General features: G+C 48.5%; 1 protein-coding gene and 1 pseudogene across 1 annotated transcript in view; one reads left to right on the forward strand and one right to left on the reverse strand.

Annotated features, from left to right (window-relative positions):
- The window catches only part of LOC140419035 (uncharacterized), a 529091-nt gene that overhangs the window by 342136 nt on the left and 178466 nt on the right, over positions 1–8489 (reverse strand). The window lies entirely within an intron of this gene.
- On the forward strand, positions 4108–8067 carry LOC140422666 (uncharacterized; annotated as a pseudogene).

The raw sequence follows: 8489 nt of genomic DNA on the forward strand, positions 1-8489 counted from the left end.
GCAAACGCGGAATTTGCAGGGTCTTCTTCCGGCCTTGTGACCAGCAGGTGTTTATGAAGCCTTCACTCCCTCCCCATCCCGACGTTTGTCTCCATTCCTCTCACCGCCCGAAACAGCCGCTCCCACACTCGCAGACCTCCGAACAAAGTGACACTACGCATCCTCCTGATACGCCCAGCATTGCGTCTGCGCACTGGGCTCCTGTGGAGTGAATAGGGCACTTTCACAGCCGCATGGAATGCTGGGTAATAGCCGCACCATTGAAACCGCAAACAATAAATACAAAATAGCTTGGATCCCAATCGATAAAAATAATTAAACAAATTATTGTCAATGGGTCTTCTGCTAGTCTCCATTTCTCAAAATGATGAAATGCTGCTCTCCCGTGGAACAATGAAGAACTTAAGGTGGTTTTTTTCGCCAATGGATCCTTCCTCTCTCCTCCCCAGAAGATGCAAACTCTTGCTGGGTTCAATCCCAGAATCAGTAATTCCTCCATCTTCTGCCCTCTTGCTCGTGATACTTAATGTTCAGTGTTTTCTAGAATGATCCAGCACAGATGGAAGTCACTCGGCACACCATGTCTGTACTGACTCTGTACAAGAGCTACCAGATTTCCTGGCTAAATTCCATTTGCCACTGTTCTGCCCATATGACCAGCCCATCTGTACCATACCTTAATTTAAGGCGTTTGTACTTGCTAGTTCCCACACCAACAATTTTCCATCTGCAAACTTATTGATCATACCTCCTACCTTCACGTATTTCAAAACCTCGATTTTATATATAATTACTATTGGTGGCTGAGGATGCACCGGGATCTCCATCAGCACCTGAACCTGTGTTTCCTTCCTGTGAGACAATCGAGAACTTTTGTAACTTTGGAGAAACAATGCTGAAAAAGCTGGTGTTCTGGTCAAAGCTAGTAACTGGGTGCTGCCTTGCCTGTCTCTGAATTTACTCCGGCCCTTTTCATTCTCCACTTATGTAATAAGCATTGATCATAATGACTGGGAAGAGGTTGCTGCCAATCGGTCACTATCGTGACAACGCTGCGCATCAAACAGCATCATTAGGGTGGCACGGTAGCACAGTTGCTTCACAGCACCAGGAGAAATGTTTATCTTTCCCGAATTTTATTTCTGGACTGACAGTGATGCCTTTGTAAACTTCTTTCACAGGGGCTTAGAAAGGAATTCGCAGACACGAAACCCACAACCAATCCTCACATCAAATTCTGACAGCACCATTAGGGTTATCAGGACCTGGATATTTGTGTGTAAGCATTGAGTTCCATATCATTATCACTCACTGTATAAAATGTCTACCTCCCATCTCCCCTGTAGATCTTGTTCACAATCTTAAATCTGTGTCCCGTAATCCTTTTACAATCTACTGATGGGAACAGTTTTTGAAAATCTTTTGCTGGGTTTGCCGTTGTCGTTTCTGGTGCCTGGGTCGATGCCGGGTGGTCCGTCTGGTTTCATTCCTTTTTCATGTTTTTGTTGTGGCTGAATCAGCTTAGACCAGTCCATTTAGGGTCCAGAACACAATTGAAGTCTCCTCCAATTGAAGCGGGAAAGAAACAATCGAGCGACTTTCAGGATTGGAGCCGGTGGTGACCGGGGAGCAGTAGAAGCTGCGGAGTGAGCTGGGAGGATTCATAAATACCCCGTGGAGGCTTCAACTCCCGAGGAAAATGTTAACGGTCCCGTCTTAAACAGCACCAAACAGAGTGAGAGCTGAGCGGTGACAGGCCCGGGTTACCGGTCGCCATCTTTACAGAGGACAAGGTGCCACAGGCAAGGGGCTGGTTTAGCACATGGGCTAAGACAGCTGGCTTGTAATGCAGAACAAGACCAGCAGCGCGGGTTCAATTCCCGTTCGAGCCTCCCCGAACAGGTGCCGGAATGTGGCGACTAGGGGCTTTTCACAGGAACTTCATTAAAGCCTACTTGTGACAGAAAGTGATTATTATTATTATTATTATGCGCTGCGAGTCTGGACCGGATGCCAACCCTCCCGGATTGACTGACTGGAGTCTCCAGGATTTTATTTTAATCATTTGTGGGAGTCACTGGCTGGGCCAACATTTATTGCCCATCCCTAATTTCCCTTAAACCGAGCGGCTTGCTCAGCCATCTCGGAGGGCATTTAAAGAATCAACCACATTGCTGTGGTTTGGAATCATGTCGGCCAGACCAGGTAAGGATGGCAAATTTTCTTTTCTCTTCATTCACAAGATGTGGGTGTCGCTGGCTGGGCCAGCATTCACTGCCCATCACTAATTGCCCTTGAACTGAGGGCATCTCAGGGCATTTTAAGGATCAACCAGCTGACTGGAATCACATGTAGGCCAGACCAGGTAAGGATAGAAGATTTCCTTCACTGAAGGACATGAGTGAACCAGATGGGTCTTTGCAACAATTGACAATGGTTTCATGGTCATCAATAAACTTTTAATGAGGGCAGCATGGTGGCGCAGTGGTAGCCCTGCAGCCTCACGGCGCCGAGGTCCCAGGTTCGATCCTGGCTCTGGGTCACTGTCCGTGTGGAGTGTGCACATTCTCCCCCCGTTTGCGTGGGTTTCGCCCCCACAACTCAAAAGACGTGCAGGGTAGGGGGATTGGCCATGCTACATTGCCCCTTAATTGGAAAAAATGAATTGCGTACTCTAAATTTATTAAAACAAAGTAAACTTTCAATGAATTCAAATTTTACCTTCTGCCTTGGTGAGATTCATGTCTGGGTATGTGGAAAATCATTGGGACAGTAAAAAATATTTTTGTGACTCTGGAACATGATTAGGACAGTAAAAATATTAATTTTGGGTGTCTGGAAAATCATTAGGACAGTCAAAAAGATTTTTGAACATTTCTCTTCAGTGGATTTAAAAATATTGAAAATGGAATAAAGGTTTAGCTGCCAGTCAAACACTGTCCTTTTTAAAAATAAATTTAGAATGCCCAATTCATTTTTTCCAATTGATGGACAATTTAGCGTGGCCAATTCAACTAACCTGCACATCTTTGGTTTGTGGGGGTGAAACCCAGGCAAAGACGGGGAGAATGTGCAAACTCCACACAGACAGTGACCCAGAGCCGGGATCGAACCTGGGACCTCGCTGCGATGAGACAGCAGTGCTAACCACTGTGCCACCGTGCTGCCCTAGTCAATCACTGTCCTGTAAGGTAACGAGTCCTTTTGCTTCCCAATTGGGCGAGGAAGGCATTGGGCGTGATTCTCTGAAATGGAGACAGAGTGTTCGCGCTGTCGTGAACGCCGTTGAGGTTCAGGACGGCGGGAAATCGCTCCTATCCCGACCGATTCAGGGCCCGAAAATGGGGTAGGAGCGGCGCCGCATCATTTACGCGCGCCAGGCATTGGCGCCGCGTAAAGGCGGCGCCACATACATGACGCGGCCGGCGCCGCACAACTGGCGTCACCCACGCATGCCTGGTTGCCGCCCTCCCCGAGTCCGCCTCGCAAGAAGATGTCAGACGGATCTTGCGGGGCTGCGGAGGAAAGGAGGTCTGCCTTCAGAGAAGCTGGCCCGATGATCAGTGGGCACCGATCGCGGGCCAGACCGCATTTGAGGCCCCCCCAGTGCAGGATACCCACTCGCTCCCCCGCAGGCCACCCCGCAGTGTTCCCGCGCTGTTCCCGCCGGCAGCGACCAGGTGTGGACGGCGCTGGGGGGAACCCGCCATTTTGGGCAGGCCGCTCGGCCCATCCGGCACTGAGAATCGTGGGGGTACCGGTGAATCGCCATTTTGGCTGTCTCGGGCGATTCACTGGACCGCGCCGTGCAAAACGCGATTGTGCCGATCTGGCCGCTTCTGTGAATCACGGGAGGGCGTCGGACCGGCGTCGCGGGAAAATTTGGCGATCCAGGCGATTCTCCCCACCGGCACGGGAGCGGAGAATCACGCCCATTGTGTCATAAGGATGGATGTGTTGACCGATTAATGGCTGGAGGATGGGGGCAGGTCATGTGACCAAACCTCCAGGAATACAATTAATCAAAGTTGGCGAGGAGAGAATGTTGTGGATTTCAATCCTAAACTGACAGTGAGGTTTCTGTAAATTTACAGGATACTGGAAGTGGAGGTTTAACAGACGGGAAACGCAAAGCAAACGTCACATTGTGATCTGACAGAGTCACTCGGTTCATTAGAAACTGAATATCAGCACCATCTGGGTGTGGAAGGTAAAAGGTTTGACTGTTCTGTCTGTGAGGGAAGATTTCAGGTCTCAGTGTGACTGGAAAAGCCCCGAGATTCACAAAACCCTGGTGAGACCAAACCTGGAGAACTGTGTTCAGTTCTGGGCAACAAACCTGAAGAAGGATAGAATGGCCTCGGTGGGAGTGTAGCACAGATTTACCCGAGTGATATCTAAACCCCTCCGGGGTTAAATTACAAGGGAAGATTACAGAGTCAGCTGGCAGCACGGTGGTGCAGTGAGTAGCACTGCTGCCTCACGGCGCCAAGGTCCCAGGTTCAATCCCGGCTCTGGGTCACTGTCCATGTGGAGTTTGCACGTTGTTTGCGTGGGTTTCGCCCCCACAGCCCAAAGATATGCAGGTTAGGTGGATTGACCACGCTAAATTGCCCCTTAATTGGAAAAAATGAATTGGGTACTCTAAATTTATATTTAAAAAACAATTTTAAAACAAAAAATGTCAAGTCATTATGGGCAGAGAAGGGCATTCGGTCCATTGAGTCCATTCTAGCTCTATAATTGGCACAGTGGTTAGCACTGTTGCTTCACAGCGCCAGGGACCCGGGTTCGATTCCTGGCTTGGGTCACTGTCTGTGCGGAGTCTGCACGTTGTCCCCGTGTCTGCGTGGGTTTCCTCCGGGGGCTGCGGTTTCCTCCCACAAGTCCCGAAAGACGTTCTTGTTAGGTGAATTGGACATTCTGAATTCTCGCTCTGTGTACCCGAACAGGAGCCAGAGTGTGGTGACTTGGGGATTTTCACAGTAACTTCATTGCAGTGTTATTGTAAGCTTACTTGAGACACTAATAGATATTAGTATTATCTGGAGCAATCCAGTCAGAGTCATTCTCCTGCTCTGTCTCTGTATCCTCACAGTTTTATTTCTCTCAGGTTTCTATCCAATTTTTTAAAAAATCATTTATTTTGTCGATTTCCAAACACTGTCATCGGCAGCAAGTTTAAGGTCATTGCCACTGGCTGTGTAAAAACATTCTTCCTCGTAGCTCCTGGACCATTTACATGCATAGATACGGAGCAACGTAGAAAATAGGAGCAGGAGGAGACCATTTGGCCCGTCGAGTCTGCTCCACCATTCATTACCATCAGAGCTGATTAGGCTCAATAGCCTCATCCTGCTCCCCCCCCCCCCCCCCCATATCCTTTGATCCCCTTCACCCTCAGTGCTGTATCTAACTGCTTCTTGAAAACATGCAATGTTTTGGCTTTAATTAGTTCCTGTGGTAACGAATTCCATGGGCTCACCACTCTCTGGGTGAAGAAATTTCTCCTCATCTCTGTCCTAAATGGTCTCCCCGTATCCTCAGACTGTGACCCCTATTTCTGGACACACCCACTATCGGGAACATCCGTCCTGAATCGACTCTGTCTCGCCCTGGTTTTTTTTTAACATAAATTTAGAGTGCCCAATTTTTTTTTTTGCAATTAAGGGGCAATTTTAGCGTGGCCAATCTACCTACCCTGCACATCTTTGGATTTGTGGGGGTGAGACCCACGCAAACACAGGGAGAATGTGCAAACTCCACACAGACAGTGACCCAGGGCTGGGATCGAACCCGGGTCCTCGGCGCATTGAGGTACCTGTGCTAACCACTGCACCACCAACTTTTTATAGGTTTCTGTGAGATCCCCCTTCATTCTTCTGAACTCCATTGAATACAATCCTAACCAATTCAACCTAATCTGCACATCTTTGAACTGTGGGAGGAAACCGGAGCACCCGGAGGAAACCCATACAGACACGGGGAGAAAGTGCAAACCCGACACAGTCAGAGTGGGAATTGAACCCAGGTCCCTGGTGTTGTGAGGCAGCAGTGCTAAGCACTATGCCACCCCTTGCCTTGCAACACTCAAGAGAAAAACAAATCCTTATCCCCATCTGAAATGGGTGACCCCTCACTTTGCAACAGTGACCCCCTTGTTCCAGATTCTCCCACATGAGGAAACATCCTCTCCACATCCACCCTGTCAAGACCCCTCAGGATCTTATATACTACAATCCAGGTTTTACCCAAAACTTTAAATCTGTGTCCCGACTGCTTGTATGATCAGTGAATGGAAACAGAGTTTCTTTGTCCACCTGATGGAAACCTGGCATAATCTTGTGTCCCTGAATCAAATCTCCCCTCAACCTCCTTTGCTGGAACCATTCTGGTAAATCTCCTCTGCATCTTCTCCAAGAACCTTCACATCCTTCCTGAAGAGTGGTGACCAGAGCTTTATAAAGATTCATAGAATAGAATTAGAACCATAGAATTCCTACAGTGCAGGAGGCCATTCGGCCCATCGGGTCTGCACCGACTCTCTGTATGGGCGTCCTGCCGAGGCCCACACCCCTATCCTGTCCCTGTAACCCCATAGCCCCACCAAAACTGTACATCCCTGGACACTAACGGGCAATTTATCAAGGCCAATCCACCTAACATTCCCTTCTTTGGACTGCGGGGGGAAACCAGAGCACTGGGTGGAAACCCACGCAGACACGGGGAGAAAGTGCAAACTCCACACAACAGTCACCAAAGCCGGAATTGAACCCGGGTCCCTTGCGCTTTGAGGCAGTAGTGCTAATCCCTGTGCCGCCAGAAGCATAATTTTGGTATCAATATTACTGTTTATGAAGTTCAAGATCGAATTTGTTTGCCAACTCCTCTCTTAATATGTCTTGTAGATATACAAAATCCCTCTTCACCTCTTTCTCTCTCCAAAGAGGCCAGTTGGGTTTTTATGACAATCCAGCAGTTTTCATGGTCACTTTTTCACAGTGCCGGCCGCACAAATGACCAGATTCATTCAGCTCAATTTCACAACCTGCCTTTGTGTTTTTGTGCGTTCTCTCTCACTCCCTATTTTCTGTTTTGAATCTATTTCACAGGGTGTTCGAAGGGGAGGCTTCAAAGTCCGGAAACTCAAACTAAGCATCACATCAGGATCTGACAGAGTCCTCAATTTATCATATCGTGAACATCATCGGAATATCATTGAACATGGAAGGAAAAATCATTGTTCACAGTGCGGAGAAACCGTACACGTGTTGTGTGTGTGGACGAGGATTCAGTCAATCATCAGGCCTCACAAGCCACAAATGCAGTCACACTGAGGAGAAACCGTGGAAATGTGCAGACTGTGGGAAAGGATTCACTGTCCCATCCAAGCTGGAAACTCATCGACGCAGTCACACTGGTTAGAGACCATTCACCTGCTCCGAGTGTGGGAAGGGATTTACTAAGTCATCCCACCTGCTGAGTCACCAACGAATTCACACTGGAGAGTGACCGTTTCCATGTCCAGACTGTGGGTAGTGCTGTAAAGGTTCTGCGGAACCGATGGGTCATCAACGTGTTCACACTGACAAGAGACCGTTCAGGTGCTCTCACTGCGGGACTGGCTTCAGACGATCATCTGACCTCACTGCACAGCAGCGAAGTCACACTGGGGAGAGGCCATTCGCCTGCTCCAAGTGTGGGAAGGGATTCACTGAGTCATTCGCTTTCTCCTCACACCAGCGAATTCACACTGGGGAGAGACCATTCGCCTGCTCCGAGTGTGGGAAGGGATTTACTCAGTCATCCACCCTGCAGAACCACTATCAAATTCATACTGGGGAGAGACCATTCACCTGCTCCGAGTGTGGGAAGGGATTCACTCAGTTATCCCATCTGCTGAGACACCAACAAGGCCACAAGTAATGACAATGATTGGATTTTGCAGCTCCTCACATTCAGGACTGAACCATGTTCATTTGGGTCTCTTTCTGTTGATAACAATTCCAGCCCATTTTGGGGGCTAATATTCTGGCTAAAAGTCAAATAAATCAGATTTGTGTTAAATACATAGTGTGTTGAAACTTTTTAATTACTCTGACACAAGTTAGTTCCTTTTGAAGTACTCTCGCTCTCCCCTGTCTCTTCCATCCTCACCTCCAACAAGAAGTGTGAGGAGCTTGTGGAGCTTCTTTGTGACTGAGATTGAGTAAATCCGATCAGCTGCCTCTGCTGCTTCCGTCCCTTCCACGATCCCACCGGACCAAACTGTCTCTAAATGTCATCCTTTCCCGAGCCCTGAACACACATAAGAACAAAGAAATGTACAGCACAGGAACAGGCCCTTCGGCCCTCCAAGCCCCTGCCGACCATGCTGCCCGACTAAACTACAATCTTCTACACTTCCTGGGTCCGTATCCCTCTATTCCCATCCTATTCATGTATTTGTCAAGATGCCCCTTAAATGTCACTATCGTCCCTGCTTCCAC

This window comes from Scyliorhinus torazame, chromosome 5 (genome assembly GCF_047496885.1).
Source record: "Scyliorhinus torazame isolate Kashiwa2021f chromosome 5, sScyTor2.1, whole genome shotgun sequence".
NCBI lineage: Eukaryota > Metazoa > Chordata > Chondrichthyes > Carcharhiniformes > Scyliorhinidae > Scyliorhinus > Scyliorhinus torazame.